The sequence below is a fragment of the Oryx dammah genome, unplaced genomic scaffold (assembly GCF_014754425.2).
Source record: "Oryx dammah isolate SB20612 unplaced genomic scaffold, SCBI_Odam_1.1 HiC_scaffold_27, whole genome shotgun sequence".
NCBI classification, from domain to species: Eukaryota; Metazoa; Chordata; class Mammalia; order Artiodactyla; family Bovidae; genus Oryx; species Oryx dammah.
The window spans coordinates 96,502,328-96,519,674 of NW_024070211.1; positions in this window are offsets into that span (position 1 = coordinate 96,502,328).

The following is a 17,347-nucleotide window of genomic DNA, read 5'->3' on the forward strand; positions in this document are numbered from 1 at the left end:
AAACGAAAAACAAAGGAGAAAAGGAAATATATACCCATTTGAATGCAGAGTTCCAAAGAATAGCATGGAGAGATAAGAAATCCTTCCTCAGTGACCAATGAGAAGAAATAGAGGAAAAATATAAAGGGAAAGACTAGACATCTCTTCAAGAAAATTAGAGATACCAAGGGAACTTTTCCTGCAAAGATGGGCTCAATAAAGGACTGAAATGGTATGGACCTAACAGAAGCAGAAGATATTAAGAAGAGGTGGCAAGAATACACAGAAGAACTGTACAAAAAAGATCTTCACGACCCAGATAATCACAGTGGTGTGATCACTCACACTCACCTAGAGCCAGACATCCTGGAATATGAAGTCAAGTGGGCCTTAGAAAGCATCACTACGAACAAAGCTAGTGGAGGTGATGGAATTCCAGTTGAGCTATTTCAAATCCTGAAAGATGATGCTGTGAAAGTGCTGAACTCAATATGCCAGCAAATTTGGAAAACTCAGCAGTGGCCACAGGACTGGAAAAGCTCAGTTTTCATTCCAATCCCAAAGAAAGGCAATGCCAAAGAATGCTCAAACTACCACACAGTTGCACTCATCTCACACACTGGTAAAGTACTGCTCAAAATTCTCCAAGCCAGGCTTCAGCAATACGTGAACCGTGAACTTCCAGATGTTCAAGCTGGTTTTAGAAAAGGCAGAGGAACCAGAGATCAAATTGCCAACATCCACTGCATCATCGAAAAAGCAAGAGAGTTCCAGGAAAACATCTATTTCTGCTTTATTGACTATACCAAAGCCTTTGACTGTGTGGATCACAATAAACTGTGGAAAACTCTGAAAGAGATGGGAATACCAGACCACCTGACCTGCCTCTTGAGAAACCTATACGCAGGTCAGGAAGCAACAATGAGAACTGGACATGGAACAACAGACTGGTTCCAAATAGGAAAAGGAGTACGTCAAGGCTGTATATTGTCACCCTGCTTATTTAACTTACATGCAGAGTACATCATGAGAAAGGCAGGGCTGGAGGAAGCACAAGCTGGAATCAAGATTGCCGGGAGAAATATCAATAACCTCAGATATGCAGATGACACCACCCTTATGGCAGAAAGTGAAGAAGAACTAAAGAGCCTCTTGATGAAAGTGAAAGAGGAGAGTGAAAATGTTGGCTTGAAGCTCAACATTCAGAAAACTAAGATCATGGCAATGGTCCCATTGCTTCATGGCAAATAGATGGAGAAACAGTGGCTGACTTTATTTTGGGGGGCTCCAAAATCACTGCAGATGGCTATTGCAGCCATGAAATTAAAAGATGCTTACACCTTGGAAGGAAAGTTATGACCAACCTAGACAGCATATTGAAAAGCAGAGATATTACTTTGCCAACAAAGGTCCATCTAGTTAAAGCTACAGTTTTTCCAATACTTATGTATGGATGTGAGAGTTGGACTATAAAGAAAGCTGAGCACCAAAGAATTGATGCTTTTGAATTGTGGTGTTGGAGAAGACTCTTGAGAGTCCCTTGGACTGCAAGGAGATCCAACCAGTCCATTCTAAAGGAGATCAGTCCTGGGTGTTCATTGGAAGGACTGATGCTGATGCTGAAACTCCAATACTTTGGCCACCTGATGCAAAGAGCCGACCCATTTGAAAGGACTCTGATGCCGGGAAAGACCTCCTGAGGGCAGGAGGAGAAGGGGACGACAGGGGATGAGATGGTTGGAGGGCATCACTGTCAATGGACATGAGTTTGTGTGAACTCTGGGAGTTGATGATGGACAGGGAGGCCTGGCATGCTGCAGTCCATGGGGTCACAAACAGTCGGACACAACTGAGAGACTGAAATGAACTGAAAATGGGAAATTTTTATAAAATATTTCTACCTTGCAATGTGATCTTGCTTTAAGTAACATATTACAATTCAAAGGCTTACTGCTTATGTAGTCTTCACCTCACAGATTCCAAGAAGATGCTAGACTATCCCAGGGTCCTATAAAGAACTGTGGGTAAAATCATGTGCGTGTGAGCTAAGTCACTTTAGTTGTGTCCAGCTCTTTGCAACCCTATGGACCATAGCTTTCCTGACTCCTCTGTCTATTGCATTTCCCAGGCAAGAATACCAGAGTGGGTTGCCATTTAATTCTTTCCAGGGTATCTTCCTGACCCACAGAAAAAAAGCCACATCTCTTGCCTTGGCAGGTGGGTTCTTTTCCACTAGTGCCACCTGGGGAGCCCTGATGAAACTGTAACCATTATTTAATGAACATTTGCATTGTGCCTGGAGAAGGCGATGGCATGCCAGTCCAGTACTCTTGCCTGGAAAATCTCATGGACAGAGGAGCCTGGTGGGCTGCAGTCCATGGGGTTTCTAAGAGTCAGACACGACTGAGCAACTTCACTTTCACTTTTCACTTTCATGCATTGGAGAAGGAAATGGCAACCCACTCCAGTGTTCTTGCCTGGAGAATCCCAGGGACGGGGGAGCCTGGTGGGCTGCCGTCTATGGAGTCGCACAGAGTTGGACACGACTGAAGTGACTTAGCAGCAGCAGTACCTTGTGCCAGCATCCTTGTGTGTGTTATTAATTTAATCTTAACATTTAAGATTGGAGTTATTACACATACATGTGGGAAAAAAATCATGGCTCAGAAAGATTAAATCCTTTGTTGAAGTCATTTGACTGAAAGTGGGGGCTGCTGCTGCTGCTTAGTTGCTTCAGTCATGTCCAACTCTGTGCAGCTCTATGGACTGAAGCCCTCCAGGTTCCTCTGTCCATGGAATTCTCTAGGATAGAATACTGGAGTGGGTTGTTATGCCCTCCTCAATGGGATCTTTCCAAGCCAGGGATTGAACCTGGGTCTCCTGCATTGCAGGCAGGTTCTTTACTACTGAGCCACCAGGGAAGCCCCAATAAGAGGGGGGACCAGGATTTAAATCTGTCAGAATGAAACCAGACCAATGCTTTTTCCTTCATGACCCACTTCCCAAGGAATCGATGTAGAAAGTTTATTTCCAGAATAAAAATGTAAGGGGAATTCTAGCCTTACAAAGTAAATGTAGATGTGGGTTTCTCCAATGTTGCAGCCTCTTAGAGATTCATAGGAGAGATGAGTGTTTATTTATGCTCTTCTACTACACTCATAAGAGGTATAAGTGTTTCATGCTGCACAGAAGAGAATCCAGATACTGATGCTGAGTCAAATGCCTTCTTGAAGTTCTCACAGAGTACCTGAGATGCGCTAGACTCTAGAATTGGCAGGATTCCTTTTAAAATTGTAAGTTTAGAGACATCCTCATATTTTCTCCATAGCTGTGGAACATTTAGTCTTTCCCAGTGACACTAGAGTTTGCATGGATATGCATTTTAACATTTTACTGAGCAACACAGTAAAAAGCAACTCAAAGAATTAACTAAACTTCTACTGACATCTTCATTTTAATTAATATAAGAAACATCTCCAAATCGAGTATTTAAAGTACTTTAGATCTTGGAAGCTCAAAGTCTGAAATGATAAGGTAATTCTATTAAAAAAAAAAAGAACATAGAAATAAGGGGGTGGGATAAACAAATACAAGAATTAAAAACTTGGATGCCTCTGGGACTTTGCGGAGAGACTAGACCACAAGGAACTTGCCAAATAATGTATTATGAATGTGTGTATGTTTAGTGGCTAAGTCATATCCAACACTTTTGCAGCCCCATGGACTGTAGCCTGCCAGGCTCCTGTCAATGGGATTCTCCAGGCAAGAGTAGTGAAATGGATTGCCCTCCTGTAGGGGTTGAACCCATGTCTCTTGCTTGGCAAGTGGATTCTTTACCACTGAGCCACCTGATAATTGTGAACTAACATCCATGCAGAGTGCATCATGCAAAATGCCAAGCTGAATGAATCAAAAGCTGGACTTGAGATTTCAAAGAGAAATATCAACAACCTCAGATATGCAGATGATACCATTCTAATGGCAGAAACAGAAGAGGAACTAAAGAGCCTCTTGATGAGGGTGAAATAGGAGAGTGAAAAAGCTTGCTTAAACTCAACATTCAAAAAACTAAAATCATGGCATCTGCTCCCTTCATGACATCACTTCATGGCAAATAGATGGGGAAAAAGTGGAAACAGTGACAGATTTTATTTTCTCGGGCTCCAAAATCACTGCAAATGGTGACTACAGCTGTGAAATTAAAAGACACTTGCTCCTTGGAAGGAAAGCTGTAAAAACTTAGACAAGTCATATATGGATGTGAGAGTTGGACCATAAAGAAGGCTGAGTGCTGAAGAATTGATGCTTTTGTGCTGTGGTGCTGGGGAAGACTCTTGAGAGTCCCTTGGACTGCAAGAAGATCAAACCAGTCAACCCTAAAGGAAATCAACCCTGAATATGCATTGGAAGGACTGATGTTGAAGCCAAACCTCCCAATATTTTGGCCACCTGATGTGAAGAGCTGGCTAATTGGAAAAGACCCTGACACTGGGAAAGATTGAGGGCAAGGGGAGAAGGAAGTGACAGAGGATGAGATAGTCAGATAGCATCACTGACTATCTCCATACCACCATATAGTTCTATACCACCATTGGGCTTCCCTGGTGGCTCATTGATAAAACTCCGCCTTCAGTACAGAAGTCACAGAAGACATGGGTTCAATCCCTGTGTTGGGAAAATCCCCTGGAGGAGGGCATGGCAACCCACTCCAGTATCCTTGCCTGAAGAATCTCATGGACTAAGGAGCCTAGTGGGCTACAGTCCATAGGGTTGCAAAAGAGTTGGACCTGACTGAAGTGACTTAGCACAGCATACATATCACCATTAACACATTGTCTTATTACTATAGTTTTATATTGTCATAAAGTTTAGTACTGTAACTCCTAATTTTGCTTTTCTTTTCCTAAATATTTTGACTAAAGTTTTACCTGTCTATATAATTATTAGAAGAAAGTTGGTAGTTCCTAGACAACTTTAGGGTATTTGATTTGAATTCCATTAATCTTTCCAATAATCTGCAGGATAATTTTTACTTTAATAATTGACACATCCAATTTATGAATATTATATATTTCTTCATTTATTTAGGTCTTCTTTAATTTTTCTCAGTAATTTTATGTACATTCTTCAATTTATCTCTCTGTATCTATAATAATGCATCTCTTTCATTCCTGATATATTTTGTGTTTTCTGTATTCTTGATCAGTCTATATAGTGGATTATCAATTTTATTGACCTTTTAAAAGACCAGCTTTTAGTTTAGCTCTGGGTCAGAATCTGAAGCTAGACTTTTAATTATTGACAAAACATCTTGTATTGGTCCTCCATATCCATTTCTGTGGGGCAAAACAATGAAGGCAAATGTTGCTTTTGCATACAATGCACAAGAGAGGAACTCTGAAATTTTGGCTTTGGGAGGTTATATGAGGCAGATGACATATCTGTTCCTCCTCCTTCCCAGAAGAGAGAATGAGAAAAAGAGGGAGGGAAGGAGAGAGAGAGAGACAAAGAATGAAAGAGGGACAGAGAGAGAGAGAGAGACTTTAACTCTGTAAAGCAAAGAAATTTTCTCTGAGGGTAGGGGGAAAGGCTCTAAGATTTTATTGTTCTTTGGAATGTAGACAAATGTCTGTAGGGGAGATATCTCAGAAAAAGAAATAAAAGGAACCCAGATTGGAAAAAGAAGAAGTAAAACTCTCACTGTTTGTAGATGACATGATCCTCTACATAGAAAACCCGAAGGACTCCACCAGAAAATTTACTAGAGCTAATCAATGAATACAGTAAAGTTGTAGGATGTAAAATTAACACACTAACAATGAGAAAACAGAAAGAGAAATTAAGGAAATAGTTCCATGCACCACTGCAATGAAAAGAATAAAATACTTCAGAATATATCTACCTAAAGAAACAAAAGACCTATATATAGAAAACTATAAAACACTGATGAAAGAAATCAAAGAGGACACAAACAGATGGAGAAGTATACCATGTTCGTGGATCAGAAGAATCAATATAGTGAAAATGAGTACACTACCAAAAGCAATCTATAGATTCAATGTAATTCCTATCAAGCTACCAACAGTATTTTTTCAGAGAATTAGAACAAATAATTTCAAATTTTGTATGGAATTACAAAAAACAGCTTAACCAATCTTGAGAATGAAGAATGGAACTGGAGGAATCAATCTGCCTGACTTCAGGCTATACTACAAAGCCACAGTTATCAAGACAGTATGGTACTGGCACAAAGACACAAATATAGATCAATGGAACAAAATAGAAAGCCCAGAGATAAATCCATGCACCTATGGACACCTATCTTTGACAAAGGAGGCAAGAATATACAATGGAGAAAAGACAATCTCTTTAACAAGTGGTGCTGGGAAAACTGGTCAACCACTTGTGAAAGAATGAAACTAGAACACTTTCTAACACCATACACAAAAATAAACTCAAAATGGATTGAAGATATAAATGTAAGACCAGAAACTATAAAACTCCTAGAGGAGAACATAGGCAAAACACTCTCTGACATAAATCATAGCAGGATTCTCTATGACCCACCTCCCAGAGTAATGGAAATAAAAGCAAAAATATACAAATGGGACCTAATTACACTTAAAAGCTTTTGCACAACAAAGGAAACTATAAGCAAGGTGAAAAGACAGCCTTCAGAATGGGAGAAAATAATAGCAAATGAAGCAACTGACAAAGAATTAATCTCAAAAATATACAAGCAACTCCTGCAGCTCAAGTCCAGAAAAATAAGCGACCCAATCAAAAAATGGGCCAAAGAACTAAACAGACATTTCTCCAAAGAAGACATACAAATGGCTAACAAACACATGAAAAGATGCTCAACATCACACATTATCATAAAAATGCAAATCAAAACCACAGTGAGGTACCATCTCATGATGGTCAGAATGGCTGCTATTAAAAAGTCTACAAGCAATACATGCTGGAGAGGGTGTGGGGAAAAGAGAACTCTCTTTTGCTGTTGGCGGGAATGCAAACTAGTACAGCTACTATGGAGAACAGTGTGGAGATTCCTTAAAAAACTGGAAATAGAACTGCCTTATGACCCAGCAATCCCATTGCTGGGCATACACACCAAGGAAACCAGAACTGAGACATGTGTACCGCAATGTTCATTGCAGCACTGTTTATAATAGCCAGGACATGGAAGCAACCTAGATGTCCATCAGCAGATGAATGGATAAGAAAGCTGTGGTACATATACACAATGGAATATTCAGTTCAGTTCAGTTCAGTTCAGTTCAGTTCAGTTCAGTCACTCAGTCGTGTCCGACTCTTTGCGACCCCATGAATCGCAGCACGCCAGGCCTCCCTGTCCATCACCATCTCCCGGAGTTCACTCAAACTCACATCCATTGAGTCAGTGATGCCATCCAGCCATCTCATCCTCTGTCATCCCCTTCTCCTCCTGCCGCCAATCCCTCCCAGCATCAGAGTCTTTTCCAATGTGTCAACTCTTCACATGAGGTGGCCAAAGTACTGGAGTTTCAGCTTTACCATCATTCCTTCCAAAGAACACCCAGGGCTGACCTTTGGAACGGACTGGTTGGATTTCCTTGCAGTCCAAGGGACTCTCAGGAATCTTCTCCAATACCACAGTTCAAAAGCATCAATTCTTTGGGACTCAGCTTTGTTCACAGTCCAACTCTCACATCCATACATGACCACTGGAAAAACCATAGCCTTGACTAGACGGACCTTTGTTGGCAAAGTAATGTCTCTCCTTTTCAATATGCTGTCTAGGTTGGTCATAACTTTTCTTCCAAGGAGTAAGCGTCTTTTAATTTCATGGCTGCAGTCACCATCTGCAGTGATTTTGGAGCCTAAAAAAATAGAGTTTGACACTGTTTCCCCTGTTTCCCCATCTATTTCCTACGAAGTGATGGGACCATTGCCATGATCTTTGTTTTCTGAATGTTGAGCTTTAAGCCAACTTTTTCGTTCTCCTCTTTCACTTTCATCAAGAGGCTTTTTAGTTCCTCTTCAATTTCTGCCACAAGTGTGGTGTCATCTGCATATCTGTGGTTATTGTTATTTCTCCTGGCAATCTTGATTCCAGCTTGTGCTTCTTCCAGCCCTGCCTTTCTCATGATGTACTCTGCATAGAAGTTAAATAAGCAGGGTGACAGTATACAGCCTTGACGTACTCCTTTTCCTATTTGGAACCAGTCTGTTGTTCCATGTCCAGTTCTAACTGTTGCTTCCTGACCTGCATATAGGTTTCTCAAGAGGCAGGTCAGGTGGTCTGGTATTCCCATCTCTTTCAGAGTTTTCCACAGTTTATTGTGATCCACACAGTCAAAGGCTTTGGCATAGTCAATAAAGCAGAAATAGATATTTTTCTGGAACTCTCTTGCTTTTTCGATGATGCAGTGGATGTTGGCAATTTGATCTCTGGTTCCTCTGCCTTTTCTAAAACCAGCTTGAACATCTGGAAGTCCACGGTTCACATATTGGTGAAGCCTAGCTTACATTTGAATCAGTTCTAATAAGGTGGATGAAACTGGAGCCTATTATACAGAGCGAAGTAAGTCAGGGGAAAAAAACACACCAGTACAGTATATTAATGCATATATATGGAATTTAGACAGAGAAGGCAATGGCACCCAACTCCAGTACTCTTACCTGGCAAATCCCATGGACAGAGGAGCCTGGTAGGTTGCAGTCCATGGGGTCGCGAAGAGTCGGACACGACTGAGGGACTTCCCTTTCACTTTTCACTTTCATGCATTGGAGAAGGAAATGGCAGCCCACTCCAGTGTTCTTGCCTGGAGAATCCCAGGGATGGGGGAGCCTGGTGGGCTGCCATCTATGGGGTCACACAGAGTCGGACACAACTGGAGCAACTTAGCACGCAGCATGGAATTTAGAAAGATGGTAACAATGACCCTATATGTGAGACAGTAAAAGAGACACAGATGTAAAGAACAGATTGTTGGACTCTGTGGGAGAAGGCGAGGGTGGGATGATTTGAGAGAATAGAATTGAAACATGTATATTATCATATGTGAAATAGATCACCAGTCCAGGTTCGATGCATGAGACAGGGTCCTCAGGGCTGGTGCACTGGAATGATGCTGAGGGATGGGATGGGGAGGGAGGTGGGACGGAGGGTCAGGATGGGGAACACACATGTACACCCATGGCTGATTCACGTGAATGTATGGCAACAACCACCACAATATTGTAATTAGTCTCCAATTAAAATTTTTTTTAAATAAACCTTTTAGGAATTCTTTCTCTTAGAGTTGCTATTCAGTCATCTTTTAAACCTGGTGTTAGCTCTCTTTGCTCACAAAGTCCTGAGTGTACATATATTTGAAAATAGTCAGTCATCTTCCAACACCTTCCCTCTACTTGCTTTGTTTTCTTTTTCTTTTTCTAGCTTAAGGAAGAAGCTTAGATAATTACTTTTAAAACTTTTAACAAAATATGTGAAACTATAGATATTGCCTTAAGCACTATCCTAGATATAAATGTTGTTGTCTTTTCATTATTATTCAGTTCAAATTATTATCTAATATCTCTTAATATTTGCCAAAAGGTTGTTTAAAACTGTATTGTTTAATCTTTCAAATATTCAAGAATTTTCCAGTATCCTGTTGTATTCCTTTCTGGTGTAGTTCAGTTTTGGTCAAGAATATACTGTGTATGATTTCAGTAGTTACAAATTTATTGAAAGTTGGTTTGCAGCCCAACATATGTTTTTTATAGTTAAAGTTCAATGAATACTTGAAAGTAATGTGTAGTCTTTAGTAGTTAGGTGGAGCATTATGTAAATGTCATTGAGGTCAAACTGATAGTGTAGTTCAAATCTATATCAATTTTCTGTCTGCTAATTCTATGAATCACTGAGAGAGGAGTATTGAAATCATTAACAATAATTGGACTTTGTTTATTTCTTCTTGCAGTTTATCCTTTTTTTTTTAAAGCTTTTCTTTATGTCTTTTGAATTTCTCATTTTAAATGGATTTGTATTTGCAATATTAAATCCCAAATTCTTTATGTAGATTCTTTCAGCATTCTGAAATCTGTTTTTTCCCCCCCACTGGGAATAGTCTCTTCCAAGTTTATTTTATAGACATCATGAAAAGAAATCTAAATTTCAGTCAGTATTAGTCAGTTCAGTCCCTCAGTCATGTCTGACTCTTTGCAACCCCATGCACCGCAGCATGCCAGGCCTCCCTGTCCATCACCAACTCCTGGATTTTACCCAAACTCGTGTCCATTGAGTCAGTGATGCCCTCCAACCATCTCATCCCCTGTCATCCCCTTCTCCTCCTGCCCTCAATCTTTCCGAGCATCAGGGTCCTTTCAAATGGGTCAGCTCTTTGCCATCAGGTGGCCAGAGTATTGGAGTTTCAGCTTCAGCATCAGTCCTTCCAATGAATACCCAGGACTGGTCTCCTTTAGGATGGACTGGTTGGATCTCCTTGCAGTCCAAGGGACTCTCAAGAGTCTTTTCCAACACCATTGTTCAAAAGCATCAATTCTTTGGCACTCAGCATTCTTTATAGTCCAACTCTCACATCCATACATGACCACTGGAAAAATCACAGCTTTGACTAGATGGACCTTTGTTAGCAAAGTAATGTCTCTGCCTTTTATTATGCTGTCTAGGTTGGTCATAACTTTTCTTCCAAGGAGTAAGTGTCTTAATTTCATGGCTGTAATCACCATCTGCAGTGATTTTGGAGCCCTGTAAAATAAAGTCTGCCACTGTTTCTCCATCTATTTGCCATGAAGCAATGGGACAATTGCCATGATCTTAGTTTTCTGAATGTTGAGTTTTAAGCCAACTTTTTCACTCTCCTCTTTCACTTTCATCAAGAGGCTCTTTAGTTCTTCTTCACTTTCTGCCATAAGGGTGGTGTCATCTGCATATCTGAGGTTATTGATATTTCTTCCAGCAATCTTGATTCCAGCTTGTGCTTCTTCCAGCTCAGCTTCTCATGATGTACTCTGCATGTAAGTTAAATAAGCAGGGTGACGATATACAGCCTTGACGTACTCCTTTCCCCTTAGGAACCAGTCTGTTGTTCCATGTCCAGTTCTAACTGTTGCTTCATGACCTGCATACAGGTGTCTCAAGAGGCATGTCAGGTGGTCTGGTATTCCTATGTCTTTCAGAATTTTCCAGAGATTTTTAAAATATTATTCACAGATGTTAGTATAGACATTCCAGTTTTCTTCTGTTTGGATAGTATATCTTTGTCAGTGCTTTTGAAAAAAAATTCTTTTAACATATGTATATCTCTGTATTTCAAGTAACATTTTAATAGACGGAATATAATCCAGTCTTGTTATATTATCCAAAAGGACAATCTATGCCTTTTAATTGGAGTAATATAATTACTCATATTTAATGCAGTTATGGTGCTCTTGAGTTCAAATCTGTCCTTTTACTATTTATCTTTTGTCATTTTCTTGTTCCTTCTGACCCTTTTTCCTTCTCCCATCCAAGTACTAATGAAACCTGGTCCTGCTATCTTCTGAGGTCAAAAGAGATGGCTGTAGATGTTTTTTCCTTATTTTTTTTTAAACTAATTTAATTTTTTAAAGTATGTTTTTAGTATTTCATTTTATTTTTATTATTTAGACTTATTAGCTATATCTCTGTGCTTTATATTTTTATTAGATTTTCTGGAGTTTTCAGTATATATTTTTAACCTATCACAATCTAGCTCAGTAGTTGACAGATATTTTTCAATTAAGGGCCAAGTAGCAATATTTTAGCTTCATGGGCCACATAATATCTCTGTTGTATATTCTGTTTGTTACCCTTTCAAAATACAAAAAAGAAATGTTTAGCTTGTGGGCCTCAGAAAAGCAGGACACAAACCAGATTTGGCCTATGGATCATAGTTGCTTTAGCTTTGCTCTTTACACCACATCACACAAAAAGTAAAGAACTTACAGCAGTAGAGTGCTATTTACCCTTCATCCTTGATGCTATTTTTGTCATATTTATCCTCCTGCATTTAAGCCCTACTCTTTGTTGTTATAAATTTAAATAGTCAACTGTCTTGAAAGAAAATTTAAAAGTAAAAAATATTTTATATTTATCTATTATTTCAGGCATTTTATCCAAGTATACATCTGGTATAACTTCAGCTTGAAGAATTTTTTTTTAACATTTGTCATTTAATATTTTTAACATTTCTTCTTGTGTTACTCTGCTGGGTATGACTTCTCCAGGCTTTGCTTGTCTGAAAAAGCATTTATTTAACCTTCAATTTTGAAACAAATATTCACTTAATATAGAATTATTTGTTGATTTTTCTTTCTTTTACTGCTTTAAATGTGTCAGTTTATTGACTTTGTCTTGTATTTTTCATGATGAGAAGTCTGTAGTCATTTTTGTGTTTATTTTTCAATATGTATAAAATGTTATTTTTCTGTCTTCTCACCTTAAATTTTTTTTTTAATTGCTTATTTTAAACAATTTAATTATAGTGGTTCCTGGTGTGGTTTTCTTTGTGCTACTAATTTATCAAGTCTGAAATATTTTGGTTGTTATTTCTTCCTGTTGTTTTTGTTTTTGTTTTTCTGTCCTTATAAAATTCTTCTCCCAGTCTTTGACCTCAAGTAGTACATACATTGGTTCATTTATTGTTGTCTCACAGGTGACTTGGGATCCAAAATATTTTTTCAATCTTTTTTTTAATCTGTATACTTCAGTTTACATATATTTACTGTTATGTCAAATTCATTTATTTTTTTTCTGATGGGTTTACTATGTTGTTAAGCCTATATAGTGATTTTTTTCATTTTTTTCATTTCAAATATTGTATTTTTAAGCTTTAGAAGTTTTATTTGTTATTTAAAATATATTATTTTTTTATTCATGAAGTTTGTGCATTCCTTTGAATCACTGAACATATTTGTGAAAACTGATTTAAAGTTTTCTCTCTGTTATTTCTGGCTCTCTTTTATTAATTGATTTTTCTCTTGGTTATGCTTTAAATTTTGTTACTTTTTAGGTAGTGATATTTGTATTATATATAGCAACATAGTTATATTTCATTGGATGCTAGATATTATGAATCATACATTGCTGACTATTTTGGATTTTATTTTTATTAGAGGGAGAGGGAGAGGGTGAGATGATTTGGGAGAATGGCATTGAAACATGTATAATATCATGTAAGAATCGAATTGCCAGTCTATGTCTGATGCAGGATATGGCACGCTTGCGGCTGGTACATGGGGATGACCCAGAGAGATGTTGTGGAGAGGGGGGTGGGAGGGGGGTTCATGTTTGGGAACGCATGTACACCCGTGGTGGATTCATGTCAATGTATGGCAAAACCAATACAGAATTGTAAAGTAAAATAAAAAATAAATAAATAAAATAAAAAATAAAAATAAATAAAATAAATAAAATAAAAACACACCTCTAAGGGGGGTAAAAAAAAGTGCTTTAAAGTTTTTGGGCATGGAGTCAAGTTACTTGCAAGTAGTCATCAGGCAAGGAATCATGCATCCAAGGAATCATCATGATTCCTTCAAAGCCTTTTTGTTTGTTTTAGGCTTTATTAGGACAGATCTAAAATTGCCTTACTCTATTTGGCAAATAGATGAGGAAACAATGGAAACAGTTATAGACTTAATCTTCTTGGGCTCCAAAATCACTGCAGATGGTGACTGCAGACATGAAATTTATGACAAACCTAGACAGCATATTGAAAAGCAGAGCCATTACTTTGCCAACAAAGTGAAAGTTGCTCAAGTAAAAGTTGCTCTGTTGTGTCTGACTTTGTGACCCTTCACTTTCACTTTTCACTTTCATGCATTGGAGAAGGAAATGGCAACCCACTCCAGTATTCTTGCCTGGAGAATCCCAGGGACAGGGGAGCCTCGTGGGCTGCTGTCTGTGGGGTCACACAGAGTCAGACACGACTGAAGCGACTTAGCAGCAGCAGCAGCATGGACAGTACATGGAATTCTCCAGGCCAGAACACTGGAGTGGGTAGTCTTTGCCTTCTCCAGGGGATTTTCCCAATCCAGGGATCGAACACAGGTCTCCTGCATTGCAGGCAGATTCTTTACCAGCTGAGCCACAAGGTAAGCCCTTTCCAACAAAAGTCCATCTAATTCAAAGCTATGTTTTTTTCCACTAGTCTTGTATGGATGTGAAAAGCTGAGCACCAAAGAATTGATGTTTTGAACTGACTGTGGTGTTGGAGAAGACTCTTGAGAGTCCCTTGGACTGCAAGGAGATCAAACCAGTCAACTCTAAAGGAAATCAATCCTGAATGTTCATTGGAAGGACTGATGCTGAAGCTCCAATACTTTGGCCACCTAATGAGAAAAACTGTCTCAATTGAAAGACCCTGCTGCTGGAAAGAATTGAAGGCAGGAGGAGAAGGGGATGACAGAGGATGAGATGGTTGGATGGCATCACCAACTCGATTGTCATGAGTTTGAGTAGGCTCTGGGAGTTGGTGATGGACAGGGAAGCCTGGCATGCTACACTCCATGGGGTCACAAAGAGTTGGATACAACTGAGCGACTGAACTGAACTGAACTAGGATTTGTTTAACCTTTCTTCTAATGTGGTCCTCATGAAATCTCTGTTGAATACCTCAAGTATTCAACAAGATCTTCTACCACAGCCAGTGAAAACTTGTATGTATGCCTGCCCCTTATGAGCTTTGGAAATTGTTTGGTTTACAGTTCTCAGATAGTTTATCTTTGTCAAGCCTCACAGAATTTTACCTGGAGTATATACGGGTTAGTATTAATCTAAGATTCAGCCCAAGAATCTTGGGAGTCCTTGGGTAGATTCCAGACATCTTTAGTCCCTCTTCTCCAGTACTTGTCCTGCAAATTCTAGCTTCTTTGTTCTCCATAGACTGTAATTTGACCCTTTGATTCTGTGAGCCTGGGTTCTCTTCTACCCTGAAAACTAAGTTGATCATAGGCTTCATCCCATTTGTCTCTCTGTTAGAGACCACATTCCAGTCTTCCCTGTCATTCAGTGGTTGAAAACAGTTATTTCATATAGTGAGTCTAGTTTTCTAATTATCTAGCTGTTTTTAGTGGAAAGCAAGTCCATACCATTTATTCTTTGATGGGTGGAAGTGTAACTGCTTTCCCTGAATATTGAAGAATCTTATTTATATAGCAACTTCTGTTTCATGAACAGGAGTGCAAAAATTCAAAGGAAACTCAGTAAGAAATAAAAAAAGAAAAATCGAAGAAATTGAATCATCAGGAAATCATTCCATTATGATAAATCCAGGTCAAGTGAAGGCAACTCTAGGGAATGTGTTTTGTGAGTATTGCCAATTAATTGTTTTTAAAGGCACCCACTAATTATTTTTAAAGGAGTATTTATCTGTACAGTGGTGGTGCCAAGGAAGAGCAACTATTTCTATTTGGGGAGGGATGAGAGAGAGATTCGTAGAGGGAAAGAAAGATATTTGAGCAGAGTCTTGAAGAATAAAAAAAGAAGAGTTAAATGAGGTGGTTGTAGGGGCAGAATAACTTTGTAGAAAGACATACAGATATAAAATGGAATGGCTTGTGCCTGTGAGTATGAAGAGTAATGATATGTAGGTGTAAGCAAGAAGAAACTTAATTTCATGATATAATGATATGTGTAGACTTTATCCAGAAGTTGGAAGGAGGGCTTTAAGGGGCGAGATGATGTGTTTACAAAGGCAGGATACAGAGCTTTCTGTTGGCAGTGTCAGAGGGCCATTAGAGTATTGGTGGGAGTCAGGGCAGTTCTTTTGCAGTTTTTCTCAAATTGCAGATAGCAACCCATCAGTGAGGTCATAAAATCAATTTTTGCCTCTATAAATTGAATAGAAAACATTAATATGCATTAAATATTAAGAGGAGTGGCTTTTTAGAAACTTTTATTTCGCCTATATATTTAATTTTAATTATGTATATGCTTAATGAGTCATAATGTAAATATGTTTCTTCATGGTGATAAGAAAGAAGACTCTAAAACTTGTCTAGGTAAAAGACTGTGAATATTTAGCCAAGGTATTAACAAATGGAAAGAGATAAGAATAACAATGAAAATATAGAACTAACAGAATTTAGAGTTTAGGAAGATATGTGGCCTGAAGGTAACAAAGAATACAGGGTGACATCTTTTGTGTCTAACTTACATAACTGGTTGTTTGATGATAATTTTATCTAAGTGGAAGTAAAAGTTTTGGAAGAAGCAATATCACCTGAGACAAAGAAAAACCAGAGGGACACAAAGGATGTTTAGAAAAGAAAATAAAACTTGTGTAAATCTTATTCAACATAAAAAGTCATTGCTATACCTACTCTCATCTATTCTGCCCTTGGAGATGAGAAATTACAAAAAAAAATTACAAAAGTATAGCAGCAGAGTAATCTAATAGCATATATACCAAGTAGAGCAACAACCTAAATGAAGTCAGACATTTTCTTCTCAGTATATTATTTAAATTTTATCTTAAAGAGAAAAATATTTGATGATGAAGTAAAGCCCATTGGAAGATTTTGACAAAATATAGAAATATAGGAAGATAGACAGAAGAACTTCACATTGTATGTAATACATGAGAGCTTAAGCCCTTAATGACATTTATCTTCACTTGTGAGAGGAGATTTAATAAAGTAATTTATTAGATCCCTTTTCACTCATGAAAAGAAATGTCATAAAAGACCTATTTTTTCATATATTGTCTATATATTGAATATTAATCCTTATATTCCTAGCTCAGTATGGTATGTTAAATTTTCAGTGGTCCCGTTTTAGAGCTAAACAAATGTAGATGCCAAAAAATGTTTAAATTTTGGGGACAGAAGAACTTCAAGACTGATAGGTCCTTTTGCATTCCTCAATTTTAGTTCTTATTTATTTTCAAAAAGAATGAACCTTAGGAAATAAGCCAAACATCATTCGAGATTATGATGCTGAGTTTAATTCTCTTCAGATAATGAGACTACATTTTCCATTGACCAATTCTACTTCCCAACCACATTTTTCTCAGAGAAAAAGTGATGAGTGTTTGATGGAATGCAGATTTCCCTATTGTTAGAAAAATTCATATTCCATTGTGTGTAAGGTAGCAATTTTATTATGAAATAGAAAATTCCAACTATTTAAAAGCTAAGTATTTAAAAAATACATAAAGTTTAGATCAAACATTCACAAAAATCTAGGAAGATAGAAAATCAAATGTAAGTTAATTTAAGCTCAATTTATTATATTTAAAGTCAGTGGTAACAACACCAGATTGAATGCAAACATTCAAGTTTTGTGCCATTTTGGTTAGATATTTTAGTTGCTCCTAAAACACTGACTGTTTTTCATCTTTGCCTTTCAGGC